The sequence below is a fragment of the Colobus angolensis genome, unplaced genomic scaffold, assembly GCF_000951035.1.
Source record: "Colobus angolensis palliatus isolate OR3802 unplaced genomic scaffold, Cang.pa_1.0 Scaffold283, whole genome shotgun sequence".
Lineage (NCBI taxonomy): Eukaryota > Metazoa > Chordata > Mammalia > Primates > Cercopithecidae > Colobus > Colobus angolensis.
Window position 1 is genome coordinate 2749743 of NW_012116077.1, and position 16327 is coordinate 2766069.

The 16327-nt window shown below is 40.7% G+C and overlaps 1 pseudogene across 1 annotated transcript in view; it reads left to right on the top strand.

Annotated features, from left to right (window-relative positions):
- LOC105516555 overlaps window positions 1–16327 on the top strand; it is a 31039-nt pseudogene that overhangs the window by 4226 nt on the left and 10486 nt on the right. Inside the window, exons 4-5 of the transcript XR_001002505.1 lie at window positions 1477–1588; window positions 4186–4357. The product of XR_001002505.1 is annotated as a transmembrane 9 superfamily member 2-like (transcript). The remainder of the gene's footprint in view (window positions 1–1476; window positions 1589–4185; window positions 4358–16327) is intronic.

The following is a 16327-nucleotide window of genomic DNA, read 5'->3' on the forward strand; positions in this document are numbered from 1 at the left end:
ATCTCCTGACCTCGTGATCCACCCGTCTCGGCCTCCCAAAGTGCTGGGATTACAGGCTTGAGCCACCGCGCCCGGCCATCTTGTTTTTTATTTTATTTTTGTTTTTTGTTTTTTTGAGACAGGATCTCACTCTGTCACCCAGGCTGGAGTGCAGTGGTGTGACGTCGGTTCACTGCAACCTCTACCTGCCTCCCGGGTTCAAGCAATTCTCATGTCTCAGCCTCTTAAGTAGCTGGGACTACAGGCGTGTACCACTATGCCCAGCTGATTTTTGTATTTTTAGTAGAGACAGGGTTTCAACATGTTGGCCAGGCTGGTCTTGAAGCAACGTGTTTGTTGCATACACCTTTGTATATATTTGTATATATTTATTATCTAGAGAGGTGCTTCTCCTCAACCCTCATCCCTCACTCTCATACTCAGGTATATATTTTACATGAGATTTTTAGGTGGGGTATTGATCGGTTCATCAATTTCTTTTTATTTCTAGAAGGCTTTTAAAAATGGATGTTGTGGTTGGGTGTAGTGGCTCATGCCTTTAATCCCAGCATTTTGGGAGGCTGGGGAATCACTTGAGGCCAGGAGTTCAAGGCCAGCCTTGGGCAACATAGCAAGATCCTGTCTCTACAAATGAAATAAAATAAAATAAAAAATTAGCCGCATGGTGGCACGTGCTTGGCTAAAAAATTAGCCAAGCATGGTGGCCTGTAAGTTCCAGCTACTTGAGAGGCTGAGGCAGGAGGATCACTTGAACTCAGGAGGTTGAGACTGCAGTGAGCTGTGATCGCACCACTACACTCTAGCCTGGGTGACACAGTAAGACCCTGTCTCTAAAGTATTAATTAATTAATTGGAATGGGCATTGATCATCCCAGCTTAGCTCAGGTCTATAATAACCAAGAGAATTAACTTCATTCTTTCAAAGTTTCACCTAGATGTAATCTACACACAGATTTTTTTTTTAAATGCATGTTTGAAAGTATATTTAATAGAATTATGTGTGCTGTGCTATAAAGACATATTTGGAAAAGCTGAATGTCAACAGGCCTTCTAAGGCAAAAGTGGTATTTGAATCTGTGGTTTTCTGTTTTATGATGTAGTTGTTGGTATTTATGACACTTGCAGCCTTCCATTTCTAAAGAGAATGTTTTTAAATATGTATGGAGAAAATTATGGTGATATTGATGAGTCTCAAGTGAGAACTAACTTATATGAACAGAGAAACATGAGTAAGTAGCAGCACTGGTGCTGACTAGAGAAGATATGGCCAAACTCTGAAACTGCATAGGTAAGGGACTACTTTTTGGTACCTGATGGATAGGTGAAGGTTTGGAATACAGAGTTGAATGTTTAGGGGAAAAAAAAAAGAAAAAAAAGTTTTAGAGAAATGTGTGACTGTCTGTTTTATAGGTTTGGATTGATCTTTCTGTGTGCACTGTTGAGTTAAAGTTTATTTAAACCTCTTTTTATTTTCAGGTCTCATTAGCTGTACTACATGTTTGGCTTCCTTTTCTTAGTCTTTATAAGTCTTGTGATTAGTTGCTCAGAAGTTACAGTTTTGCTGTATTATTTTCATTTATGTGCTGAGGTAAAGCCACAAGAAACTAATGCATCTTACATTTTCTATACTTGCATTATTGGAATTGGAAGTCTGTGTTTAGAAAAGAATTGAAATAAATGATAACTGCATGTTTCTACAACTTGAGATCAGTATTACGTTGTGTTTTCCTATTAACACATTTTGACTTTAATGTGACTATCAAGTTAAGGCTGCTTTGATGGAAAATTTAAATAGAAAGTGATTTCTCTTTGGCTGGTTATTGTAATTGCTGCATGATATTCAGTTAACAGAAAAATATAAGGGACTGATGTAATATTTATCAAGTTCAATGATATTTTCTTTTTTTTCCCTTTTCTTTTCTTTTCTTTTTCTTTTTTTTTTTTTTGAGACAGGGTTTCACTCTGTTGCCCAGGCTGGAGTGCAGTGGCACTATCTCGGCTCATTGCAATGTCTGCCTCCAGGGTTCAAGCGATTCTCCTGCCTCAGCCTCTCTAGTAGCTGGGATTACAGGTGACCGCCACCACACCCAGCTAATTTTTGTGTTTTTAGTAGAGACGGGGTTTTGCCATGTTGCCTAGGCTGGTCTTGAACTCCTGGGCTCAAGTGATCCGCTCGCCTTGGCTTCCCAAAGAGCTGAGATTACAGGCATGAACCACCACGCCTGGCCGATGTTTTCTTTTTAACAATTAAATTTTTTCGTTTCAGCTTAAGCCAGGATTCTGGTTTGTTGGTTTGAGATTGTGGCTAAAGGTCCTTTCTCTTCTTTCAGTTTATTGCCTTTTGGTTACCACAGACATAAATAGTTCTTTTTACTCCAGTCTCATTTTTCCCCACTATCATTCTGGATGACTGAGCTGTTAGTGTCCATTGTTCCCTTAAATCCCCTAAATCCATTTCATTTTGGTAGTTAAATATGACTCTTCAAGGATGACAGACAATGGAGGGTTCAGGGAATGATTCTTATATACATGTTGTCTTAGACATTTTCTTCTTGTGCTATTGGTATAGAGGTACAAAATATAACTGTATATATACTTAAATATGCTTATGTAGTATACTTATACTTAGCCGGTGTATTAGTTCATTTTCACACTGCTGATAAAGACATACCCAAAACTGGGAACAAAAAGAAGTTTAATTGGACTTACAGTTCCACATGGCTGGGGAGGCCTCAGAATCATGGCAGGAGACGAAAGGTGTTTCTCAAATGGCAGCAAGAGAAGAATGAGGAGGAAGCAAAAGCGGAAAGCCCTGATAAACCCGTCAGATTTCGTGAGACTTACTCACTATCACGAGAATAGCATGGGAAAGACAGGCCGCCATGATTCAATTACCTCCCCCTGGGTCCCTCCCACAACACGCGGGAATTCTGGGAGATACAATTCAAGTTGAGATTTCAGTGAGGACACAGCCAAACCATATCATCTGGTCATTAATTCTATGTACATTTTGCCTTAGAGAATCTGCAGCAATCATTAATGAGGCACACAATAATAAGCATATAATGGATATGTTTTTATTCCTAAGAAAATGTTTTGGGGGGTCCCGAAGACTACCCACATGTTTGGTGACTCACTAGAAGGACTCGTGGGACTAGGCATACAGATGCACACATGGGTAGGCTACCGAAAGGATGCCCACAGGATCAGTGAGGGAAAAAGACAGGTGGATCCTGGAGAAATCCAGGCACAGCCTTCCTATGTTGTCTCCCTCCCGTTAGAGAGCACACTGAGTTTGCTTCTTTCTCCAGCAGTGAGAAATGCAGTAATAAATGTGCAATGTTCTGCCCAGGGAAGCCCATTAGAGATTCAGCATCCAAGGTTTTTATTGGGAGTAGTCACATAGGCACTCTCTGCCTAGCAACTACAAAATTCCAGACTCCCCAAAGGAAAGCAAGTATTCACCATAAATCACATTGTCTGTACAGTCTAGGCATAGCAAACCAGTTTACATCAGTCAGGGAATGACTAAATGCCAAATTCCCAGATGCAAGCCAAGGGCCAACCTTGCAAGCAGACTTTCTAAAGATAGTAGCCTCAGATCGGCTGTTAATTCTTTTCTCCACTGTCTTTCCCCATGGTGCTTGGCCAGAGTGTCTTTGCAATAATAAATAATATTATCATCAGTAGGAGTCCATGGAACAGGGTGAGACCAACCTGCAGCATTGACCTCAGTTATGCCATCCGTGGGTCCTGAATTGAGCCAGTTAAAGCAAATCTTATTAACCCCAAGGTCTAGCCTAAATTTCTATATTATCCCCCTTTTAAAAAAATGCCTGGCCTGAGGCATCAATAGGCATAGCACAACTCTGGCCAGTATGTAGAAGCTGAACTGAATGCCTTCCAGGGCTGAGGCAATGTTATGATAGTCAGCCTGCACAAATTAAAAGTCCAATCCCAGAGGGCACATGTGGTATCCCTGGAAACAAAGAGTTGACAATTGTTAGGACACCCCAAGCAGGACATACATTACATATTTTATTAAATTTCTTATACAAATTTCTCTTTTATTCCTTTTAATCCATTATTTTATGAAGTTTATCTTTTGTTCTTGTTATAACTGCTAACCCATTTATGGTTAAAATTTCATCTGAAAAGTCATTTTTTTTCTACTTCTTTTTACAGGATCATCATTGGTGGTGGCGATCCTTTTTAACCAGAAGCTTTATAGCTGTTTATCTTTTTACGTATGCAGTTCATTACTTCTCTGCCAAACTCCAAATCACAGAAATTGCGAGCTCTATTTTGTACTTTGGGTACACGATGATCATTGTGTTGATTTTCTTCCTTTTCATAGGTAACTACAGAATTACTCAGAATATTTCAGACTCTCTTAAGAGTCTTGGAGATAGCCGTAATGTAATAAACATCAATTAACAATTAGTGGAAGGAAAAGGGAACAAAATCATCATGTTCATTTTTATGCGTTGGAGATAAAAGATTGCAAAGCCGAGGGACCTGGAGGGACCTTATGTACTTAGCTACAAGACTGTCCCTTGTGAATGTTTTAAAACAGGGATATGTTCCAAAGCACAGAAAGGGTTATGTGTAATCACCTTTGAACAGCCTCCAAGCATAAAAAATAAGCTACTTGAATAACTTTTAAATTAGTAAAATTAGATTAATTAAATATGTCGTCATATAAGCAATTATATGTGAAGGACAAGATGTATACTTCTCAGAATTACTCATTTGGGGTTGTTATTTGGATTCATATGTGATGGGAACTTTTGTCTAGATTAATGCTTGAAGCAGGTGGAAAAAATGGAATGTTTTATAAAATGCTCCACTTGGAGAAATAATGAAGTTGGAGAGCTCTGGGACCTTCTGAACACAAGCAAAGTAGCATTTCTGCCTGCATCATGTCAAGTTCTGGCTTTAACTCAAGTCATATCACTTGTATAGGTCAGATTGGAAAAGTTCAAGGATTTTCTCTGATTTTAACTCTCAGGTTCAACAAATATATAAAAATAAACAATGGAAATTTGTTAAAAATCAAGACATTCAGACAAATGTAAACATTATCTGAGAAACCCGGCATCTTGGTGGTGGTTCCTTTTTCTATGTAATATCTAACATATATATTACCTCTTATGTACTACTGGTCTTAACTACTCAGTAAAGAAGAGACCATGTAGTCTTACTCTAATCTCTCAGCCACTAGCAGTTCTATTTAAAACTGAAGGTCTGAGAGCTTCTCACCATTCTAGTCCAAGTAGACTCCTTTTGCTTATTTTTTTTTTAAACTTTTAATTGAAACATGTGGACGGAAAAGCGCATGCATTATAAGTGTACAGCTTGATGAGTTATCACAAAGTGAACACACCTTTGTAACTAGCACCTCCACCAATAACCAGTACATGATTAGCAGCCCTGAAGCCACTGTTGGGCCTACTTCCACTTGCTTTCCCCAGGGCACCCACTATCTTGACTTAGCTCTAAAAGGGAGAGTGTAGGAAGGAAAGACTGATATGCTGATAAAAACTAGAGTTAAGTGACAGGAAGAGGAGGGTAAACAAGAAAAAGCACAGAGTGGTACAAGGAGAATCATCCAAATGATGTTGAAATGATTTCACAGGGTAGGTGTTGAGTGGTGTTAAACAAAGATGACAAAGAGGGTGAAGACTAGGGAAAGGCCATTCAATTTTGCAAGAATCACCCTTTGAGAGGCAGTATTCAATGTGGCGTGAACTGCTGCTTCTTGTTTTTTGAGGTCTTTCTGCACAAAGTGATTCCTGGTCACCTCAGCCCATAACAGTATAGATTAATTTGGCCCATCTTTAAATTGTATGTAAATAGATTTACAAACACCACATAATAACACTCTTTTCTGTCTGATTTCTTTTGTGACTGGTTTCTTGCCCTTCATATTGCTTGTGAGAGTCCTCTACATCACTGTGTGTAGATGCAGTCTGTGTCCCTTATGTCTTTTGTCCTTCTACCCTGCCCAGTGAGTTACTAGCTTTTATATTTGTGTAGGATGCAGGTTGGATGTATGCAGCACAATAATTTCAGGCTTCTGTTTTCCTCATTGTCTAACACTTTGACTCAGGTTGCCTTTTTTCTGGGAGTCTTATATTACAACAGATTCTTTTAAAACAGATGTACTCTTGAATGGTCATATTGCCCACAAAAATCTTTTTCTGTTCCTTGGCTCCAGCACCTGAATTCTAGATTCTGTCACCACACCACATTGAACACTGCCTCTCAAAGGGTGATCTCTTGCCAAATTAAATGACTTTTCCTAGTCTTTGTCTTCTTTGGTTTCTTTATTTAACACCACTCAACATCTATTTTGTGAAATCATTTCAACATCATTTGGATGATTCTCCTTGTACCACTCTGTGCCTTTTCTTGTTTTCCCTCCTCTTCCTGTCACTTAACTCTAGCTTTTATCAGTATTTCAATCCTTGCTTTCTACACTCTCCCTTTTAGAGCTCATTCAGTCCCATGGCTTCACTTATCTCCTCAATGCTGACTGCTCCCCAACCTCTATTTCTAACCATAGTCTCTATCTGGCTGAATTCTGAACATTTCCATGTCCCACTGGTACTGCAAACTCACCATGCCCCCAAAATGAAGTTAGCACCTCCTTCTCTACAAACTGACTTATCTTAATTTCTTTCCCTCTTTGACCATCGTCACTAATCTCTGATCTCCTTGACCTATTTTGAATAAATTCTTAACATAGCCTTTCTGTATTAGCCCATTCTCATGCTGCTGATAAAGACGTACCAGAGACTGGGTAATTTATAAGGGAAAGAGATTTAATTGACTCACAGTTCTGCATAGCTAGGGAGGCCTCAGGAAGTGTACAATCATGGTGGAAAGGGAAGCAAACACGTTCTTCACTTGGCAGCAGCAAGAGAAATGCAAAGTGAAGTGGGAGAAAAGCCCCTTATAAAACCATCAGATCTCGTGAGAACTCACTATCAGGAGAACAACATGGAGGTAACCACCTCCATGATTCAATTACCTCCCACCGAGTCCCTCCCATGACACATGGAGCACATGGAGATTATGGGAACTGCAATTCAAGATGAGATTTGGGTGGGACACAACCAACCCATATCACCTTTCATGATTTATAGCTAATCAATCATAACTTCCCTATTTATTCTTCTTAGAAACCTCTTGTTGCCATCTATTCCTTTTTTTCAGTATATAGTCCTACAGTCTTAATCCAGGCCTTTATTTCTTTGTCCTTGGATCATTGCAATAGCCTCTTATTTGATTTGCTGGACTCTAGTCTGTCTTTTTCTAATATACTTTTCATGCTACCTGCTTTCAGGTGAACTTATTTTTTTCTTATTTTAATAGTGCAATTTGAGTTCCTGGGCAAGATGGTCGAATAGGAACAGCTCCAGTCTGCAGCAACCAGCGAGATCAACGCAGAAGGCGGGTGATTTCTGCATTTCCAACTGAGGTACTCGGCTCATCTCACTGGGACTGGTTAGACAGTGGGTGCAACCCACGGAGGGCAAGCAGAAGCAGGGTGGGGCATCATCTCACCCAGGAAGCACAAGGGGTTGGGGAACTCCCTCCCATAGCCAAGGGAAGCTGTGAGGGACCTTGCCCTGAGGAATGTTGCTTTCTGGCCTAGATACTATGCTTTTCCCATGGTCTTTCCAACCCACAGACCGGGAGATTCCCTTGGGTGTCTACACCACAAGGGCCCTGGGTTTCAAGCACAAAACTTGGTGGCCATTTGGGCAGACACCAAGCTAGCTGCAGGAGTTTTTTTTTTTTTTCATACCCCAGTGGCTCCTGGAACAATAGCAAGACAGAAATGTTCACTGCCCTGGAAAGGGGACCGAAGCCAGGGAGCCAAGTGGTCTTGCTCAGCGGATGTCACCCCCATGGAGCCCAGCAAGCTAAGATTCACTGGCTTGAAATTCTTGCTGCCAGCACAGCAATCTGAAGTCGACCTGGGAAGCTCAGGCTTGCTGGGGGGAGCAGTGTCCACCATTACCGAAGCTTGAGTAGTCGGTTTTCCCCTCACAGTGTAAACAAAGCTGCTGGGAAGTTCAGACTGGGTGGAGTCCACCGCAGTGCCGCAAAGCCACAGTAGCCAGACTTTCTCTAGATTCCTCCTCTCTGGGCAGGGAATCTCTGAAAGAAAGGCAGCAGCCCCCGTTAGGGGCTTCTGGATAAAACTCCCATCTCCCTGGGACAGAGCACCTGGGGAAAGGGCTGGCTATGGGCGCAGCTTCAGCAGACTTAAATGTTCCTGCCTGTTGGTCTGAAGGGAGCAGCGGATCTCCTAGCACAGTGCTGGAGCTCTGCTAAGGGACAGACTGCCTCAAGTGGGTCCCTGACCTCCGAGCCTCCTGACAGGGAGACACTGCCCAGCAGGGGTCGACAGACACCTCATACAGGAGAGCTCCAGTTGGCATCTGGCGAGTGCCTCTCTGGGATGAAGCTTCCAGAGGAAGGAGCAGGCCAGCAGTCTTTGCTGTTCTGCAGCCTCCACTGGTGATACCCAGGCAAACGGTCTGGAGTGGACCCCCAGCAAACGCCAGCAGATCTGAAGAAGAAGGGCCTGTTAGAAGAAAAACTAACAAACAGAAAACAATAGCATCAACATCGAGTAAAAGGACATCTACAAAAAAACCTATCCGAAGGTCACCAACATCAAAGACCGAAGGCAAGTAAATCCACGAAGATGAGGAAAACCCAGCACAAAAAGGCTGAAAATTCCAAAAACCAGAATGCCTCTTCTCCTCCAAAGGATCACAACTCCTCGCCAGCAAGGGAACAAAACTGGATGGAGAATGAGTTTGATGAATTGACAGAAGTAGGCTTCAGAAGGTGGGTAATAACAAACTCCTCCGAGCTAAAGGAGCATATTTTAACCCAATTCAAAGAAGCTAAGAACCTCGATAAAAGGTTAGAGAAATTTCTAACTAAAATAACCAATTTAGAGAAGAACATAAATGACCTGATGGAGCTGAAAAACACAGCACAAGAACTTCATGAAGCATACACAAGTATCAATAGCCAAATCAATCAAGCAGAAGAAAGGATATCAGAGATTGAAGATCAACTTAATGAAATAAAGCGTGAAGACAAGATTAGAGAAAAAAGAATGAAAAGGAACAAACAGAGCCTCCAAGAAATATGGGACTATGTGAAAAGACCAAACCCACGTTTGATTGGTGTACCTGAAAGTGATGGGGAGAATGGAACCAAGTTGGAAAACACACTTCAAGATATTATTCAGGAGAACTTTCCCAACCCAACAAGACAGGCCAACATTCAAATTCAGGAAATACAGAGAACACCACAAAGATACTTGTCAAGAAGAGCAACCCCAAGACACATAATCGTCAGATTCACCAAGGTTGAAATGAAGGAAAAAAATGTTAAGGGCAGCCAGAGGGAAAGGTCGAGTTACCCACAAAGGGAAGCCCATCAGACTAACAGTGGATCCTCTGCAGAAACCCTACAAGCCAGAAGAGAGTGGGCCAATATTCAACATTCTTAAAGAAAAGATTTCTCAACCCAGAATGTCATATCCAGCTAAACTAAGCTTCACAAGTGAAGGAGAAATAAAATCCTTTACAGACAAGCAAATGCTGAGGGATTTTGTCACCACCAGGCCTGCCTTACAAGAGGTCCTGAAGGAAGTACTAAATATGGAAAGGAAAAACTGGTACCAGCCACTGCAAAAACATATCAAAATGTAAAGACCATCGACACTATGAAGAAACTGCATCAACTAATGGGCAAAATAACCAGCTAGCATAATAATGACAGGATCAAATTCACACATAACAATATTAACCTTAAAGGTAAGCAGGCTAAATGCCCCAATTAAAAGGCCCAGACTGGCAAATTGGATAAAGAGTCAGGACTCATTGGTGTGCTATATTTAGGAGAACCACCTCATGTGCAAAGACACAGATAGTCTCAAAATAAAGGGATAGAGGAAGATTTACTAAGCAAATGGAAAGCAAAGCAAAACAAAACAAAAAAAGCAGGGGTTGCAATACTAGTATCTGATAAAACAGACTTTAAACCAACAAAGATCAAAAAAGAGAAAGAAGGGCATTACATAATGGTAAAGGGATCAATGCAACAAGAAGAGCTAACTATCCTAAATGCATATGCACTCAATGCAGGAGCACCCAGATTCATAAAGCAAGTTCTTGGAGACCTACAAAGAGACTTAGACTCCCACACTATAATAGTGGGAGACTTTAACCCCATACTGTCAATATTAGACAGATCAACAAGACAGAATATTAACAAGGATATTCAGGACTTGAATTCAGCTCTGGACCCAGCAGACCTGATAGATATCTACAGAACTCTCCACCCCAAATCAACAGAATATACATTCTTCTCAGCACCACATCACACTTATTCTAAAATCGACCACATAATTGGAAATAAAACACTCCTCAGCAAATGCAAAAGATCGACAATCATAACAAATAGTCTCTCAGATCACAGTGCAATCAAATTAGAACTCAGGATTAAGAAACTCACTCAAAACTGCACCACTACTTGGAAACTGAACAACCTGCTCCTGAATGACTTCTGGGTAAATGACGAAATTAAGGCAGAAATAAATAAGTTATTTGAAACCAATAAGAACAAAGACATAATGTACCAGAATCTCTGGGACACAGCTAAAGCAGTATTTAGAGGGAAATTTATAGCACTAAATGCCCACAAGAGAGAGCGGGAAAGATCATCGACACCCTAACATCACAATTAAAAGAACTAGAGAAGCAAAAGCAAACACATTGAGAAGCTAGCAGAAGACAAGAAATAACTAAGATCAGAGCAGAACTGAAGGAGATAGAGACACAAAAAACCCTTCCAAAAAAGTCAGTGAATCCAGGAGCTGGTTTTTTGAAAAGATTAACAAAATACATAGACCATTAGCCAGAATAATAAAGAAGAAAAGGGAGAAGGATCAAATAGACACAATAAAAAATGTTAAATGGGAGATCACCACTGATCCCACAGAAATACAAACTACCATCAGAGAATACTATAAACACCTCTATGCAAGTAAAGTAGAAAACCTAGAAGAAATGGATACATTCCTGGACACACACACCCTCCCAAGACTAAACCAGGAAGGAGTTGAATCACTGAATAAACCAATAACAAGTTCTGAAATTGAGGCAGTAATTAATAGCCTACCAACCAAAAAAAGCCCAGGACCAGACGGATTCACAGCCAAATTCTACCAGAGGTACAAAGAGGAACTGGCACCATTCCTTCTGAAACTATTCCAAACAATAGAGAAAGAGGGACTCCTCCCAAACTCATTTTATGAGGCCAGCATCATCCTGATATCATAACCTGGCAGAGACACAACAAAAAAGAGAATTTCAGGCCAATATCCCTGATGAACATCGATGCACAAATCTTCAATAAAATACTGACAAACCGAATCCAGCAGCACATTAAAAAGCTTATCCACCACGATCAAGTCAGCTTCACCCCAGGGATGCAAGGCTGGTTCAACATATGCAAATCAATAAATGCAATCCATCACATAAACAGAACCAATGACAAAAACCACATGATTATTTCAATAGATGCAGAAAAGGTCTTCGATAAAATTCAACACTGCTTCATGCTAAAAACACTCAATAAACTAGGTATTGATGGAATGTATCTCAAAATATTAAGAACTATTTATGACAAACCCACAGCCAATATCATACTGAACGGGCAAAAGCTGGAAGCATTCCCTTTGAAAACCGGGACAAGGCAAGGATGCCCTCTCTCACCACTCCTATTCAACAGAGTGTTGGAAGTTCTGGCCAGGGAAATCAGGCAAGAGAAAGAAATAAAGCATATTCAAATAGGAAGAGAGGAAGTCAAATTGTTTCTCTTTGCAGATGACATGATTGTATATTTAGAAAACCCCCTCGTCTCAGCCCAAAAACTCCTTAAGCTGTTAAGCAACTTCAGCAAAGTCTCAGGATACAAAATCAATGTGCGAAAATCACAAGCATTCATATACACCACTAATAGACAGAGAGCCAAATCATGAGTGAACTCCCATTCACAACTGCTACAAAGAGAATAAAATACCTAGGAATACAACCTACAAGGGATGTGAAGGACCTCTTCAAGGAGAACTAGAAACCACTGCTCAAGGAAATAAGAGAAGACACCAACAAATGGAAAAGCATTCCATGCTCATAGATAGGAAGAATCAATATTGTGAAAATGGCCATACAGCCCAAAGTAGTTTATAGATTCAGTGCTATTCCTATCATCAAGCTACCATTGACTTTCTTCACAGAATTAGAAAAAACTACTTTAAATTTCATATGGAACCAAAAATGAGCCCGTATAACCAAGACAATCCTAAGCAAAAAGAACAAAGCTGGAGGCATCACACTACCTGACTTCAAACTATACTACAAGGCTACAGTAACCAAATCAGCATGGTACTGGTACTAAACCAGACATATAGACGAATGGAACAGAACAGAGGCCTCAGAAATAACACCACACATCTACAACCATCTGATCTTTGACAAACCTGACAAAAACAAGCAATGGGGAAAGGATTCCCTATTTAATAAATGGTGTTGGGAAAACTGGCTAGCCATATGTAGAAAACTGAAACTGGACCCCTCTTTACACCCTATACAAAAATTAACTCAAGATGGTATAAGATTTAAATGTAAGACCTAAAACCATAAAAACCTTAGAAGAAAACCTAGGCAATACCATTCAGGACATAGGCATGGGCAAAGACTTCATGACTAAAATACCAAATGCAATTGCAACAAAAGCCAAAATTGACAAATGGGATCTAATTAAACTAAAGAGCTTCTGCACAGCAAAAGAAACTGTTATCAGAATGAACAGGCAACCTACAGAATGGGGGAAATTTTTTGCAATCAATCCATCTGACAAAGGTCTAATATCCAGAATCTACAAGGGACTTAAACAAATTTACAAGAAGAAAACAAACAACCCCATCAAAAAGTGGGTGAAGTATATGAACAGACACTTTTCAAGAGAAGACATTTATGCAGCCAACAAACATATGAAAAAAAGCTCATCATCACTAGTTATTGGATAAATGTAAATCAAAACCACAATGAGGTACAATCTCACACCAGTTAGAATGGTGATCATTAAAAAGTCAGGAAACAACAGATACTGGAGAGGATGTGGAGAAATAGGAATGCTTTTACACCATTGGTGGAGTGTAAATTAGTTCAACCATTGTGGAAGACAATGTGGCAATTCCTCAAAGATCTAGAACCAGAAATACCATTTGACCCAGCAATCCCATTACTGGGTATATAGCCAAAGGATTATAAATCATTCTACTATAAAGACACATGCACACATATGTTAATTGCAGCACTATTCACAATAGCAAAGACTTGGAACCAATCCAAATACCAATCAATGTTAGACTGGATGAAGAGGATGGGGCACATATATACCACGGAATACTATGCAACCATAAAACAGGATGAATTAATATCCTTTGCAGGTACACGGATGAAGCTGGGAGCCATTATTCTCAGCAAACTAACACAGGAACAGAAAATCAAACACCGCATGTTCTCACTCATAAGTGGGAGTTCAACAATGAGAACATATGGGCACAGGGAGGGGAATATCACAAACTGGGGCTTGTTGTGGGGTGGGGGGCAAGGGGAGGGATAGCATTAGGAGAAATACCTAATGTAGACGATGGGTTGATGGGTGCAGCAAACCACTATGGCACATGTATACCTATGTAACAAACCTGCACATGTATCCCAGAACTTAAAGGATAATTTAAAAAAAAAGAGAGAAAGAAATAGTGCAATTCAGTCCAAGGTTACTTTTTTTCTTTTTTTTTTTTTGAGATGGAATCTTGCTCTGTCACCCAGGCTGGAGTGCAGTGGCGTGATCTCGGCTCACTGCAACCTCCGCCTCCCAGGTTCAAGCGATTCTCCTGAGTCAGCCTCCTCAGTAGCTGGGACTACAGGCGCACACCACCACACCCAACTAATTTTTGTATTTTTAGTAGAGACGGGGTTTCACCTTGTTGGCCAGGATAGTCTCGATTCCCTGACCTCGTGATCCACCCACCTCAGCCTCCCAAAGTGCTGGGATTACAGGTGTGAGCCACCGCGTCTGGCCCCAAGATTACTTTTAACAGGTCAACTCATATTTACAGAATGCTTGCACTGTGCTGGACACTGTGCTAAGTGCTGGGAACACAGTGGTAAAGAAGACAGATAAGGTTCCCTGTTTTTATGGACCCTTCTATTCTAGTGGAAGGGAGACATATTAAAGAAAAATTACGGGTTTGGTGAGCTTTGTGAAATAAGTGATGTTGAGCAAGAGGTGGATGGTCAAGTGTTCCAAGCAGAGGTAGCAGCATGTTTGAAAATCCTGAGTGGGAAGTAGTTTGACATCTTCAAAGAAAGTCCAGCATGGCAAGGGAGGGAGGGTGGTACTAGGTGGCAATAGTGAAGTTAGAAAGGTATGGAATAGGACGGATGCAGTGACTTATGCCTATAATCCCAGCAGTTTGGGAGGCCAAGGTGAGGATCCCTTGCACCCAGGAGTTTGAGACCAGTCTGGGCAACATAGTGAGACCCCGTCTCTACAAAAAATTAGCTGGGTGTGGTGGCACATGCGTGTAATCCAGCTGCTTGGGACACTGAGTTTGGGAGGATCACCTGAGACCAGGGAGGTTGAGGCAGCAGTGAGCCATGATCATTGAACCACTGCACTCCAGCCTGGGTGACAGAGTGAGACCCTGTCTCAAAGAAGAAGAGAAGAGAAGAAAAGAAAGGAGAAGAGAAGAGGAAAGCAAGAGGGAGGGTGGGAGGGAAGCAGGCAGGCAGGAAGGAAAGGAAAGGAACAGTAAGATCTTATGAGGATCTTGTAAATGATATTAAGGACTTTGTTTTATTGTGGGAGTGATGGGAAGTTGAAGGGTTTAAACAGTGTAATAGGCTGGGCACAGTGGCTCATGTCTATAGCCCCAGCACTTTGGGAGGCCAGGGCAGGCAGATCACTTAAGCCCAGGAGTTCGAAACCAGCTTGGGCAACATGATGAAATCTTGTCTCTACAAAAAATATTTTAAAAAACATAACCAGGAATGGTGGTGTGTGCCTGTGGTCCCAGCTACTCAAGAAGTGGTTGGATCACTTGAGCCCAGGAGATCAAGGGTATAGTGAGCCAAGATAGTGCCACTGCAACTGCAGCCTGGGTGACAGAGCAAGACCCTGCCTCAAAAATAAAATGAAAATAAAATAAAACAAAATAAACAGGGCGATAATGCCACTTTCCCTATTCAAAAATTGTAATAGCATCATACTTCCTCCTCCGTCAAGGTCTAAGCTCATCTTGGTGTTGGGAGCTTCCATAATGTGGTCTTGCTCGTTATTCAGTGTGTTTTCTAAGCCTCTGAAAGCTAAACTACTCACTAAGTTCAAGCTTGTCTCCTGACTTTTTTAGCAGTCTCCCCAACTAGATTGGCATCTCCTTGAGAGCAGGGACTGCACTGTCTGCCTACTTTGTGTCCTTCAGAGAGCTAAGCCCATATTCTTCTTGACTTCGTAGCGTATGGAAGAGAGGAGATACCGTCATGGGATCATGTTTGCATATCAGTTTTAAAATTAAATCATGGGTGTGAGAAACCTCCAAAGTAAATTCTGGGTACTGTTCATATCACACACACAAAATAAAGAACTGTGATTTTGACATCTGTTCTCTAGAACTGTCCTTTAAGAAGCTGTCTTCTTACAGACTCTTAAATGGCATTTCTTTATATTTTATCATTATATGTTGAGGTTCATAGCAGGAAGCAAGGCTTATTACCTATTTTCATGTTGTTTCACTTGTGAGGAAGAAGTCTTTAATTAAATACGTAGCCTTGAGAATATAGATGTACACAAAAGTACAATTATTAATTTGTGATTACCCTTTCTTCCTGTGGACAAACATTTCTGAAAGTGATTTTTTAATAAAATGACAATTTTAAAATTAGCAATACTTACTCATTTAAAACATGCTGAGGAGCTTCACACTTATTCATGCTTATTGATTCAAACTTATTTAGAATAATTGTGCATTCATTCGAAGCTCTTCCTTGTGGTCACCACATTCCCCTTTGGTGCTTGAATTCATCCATAACATCACAGCAGAAGTACAGGACTTTATAGCTGTCACTTTTCTTTCTTTCTTTCTTTCTTTCTTTCTTTCTTTCTTTCTTTCTTTCTTTCTTTCTTTCTTTCTTTCTTTCTTTCTTTCTTTCTTTCTTTC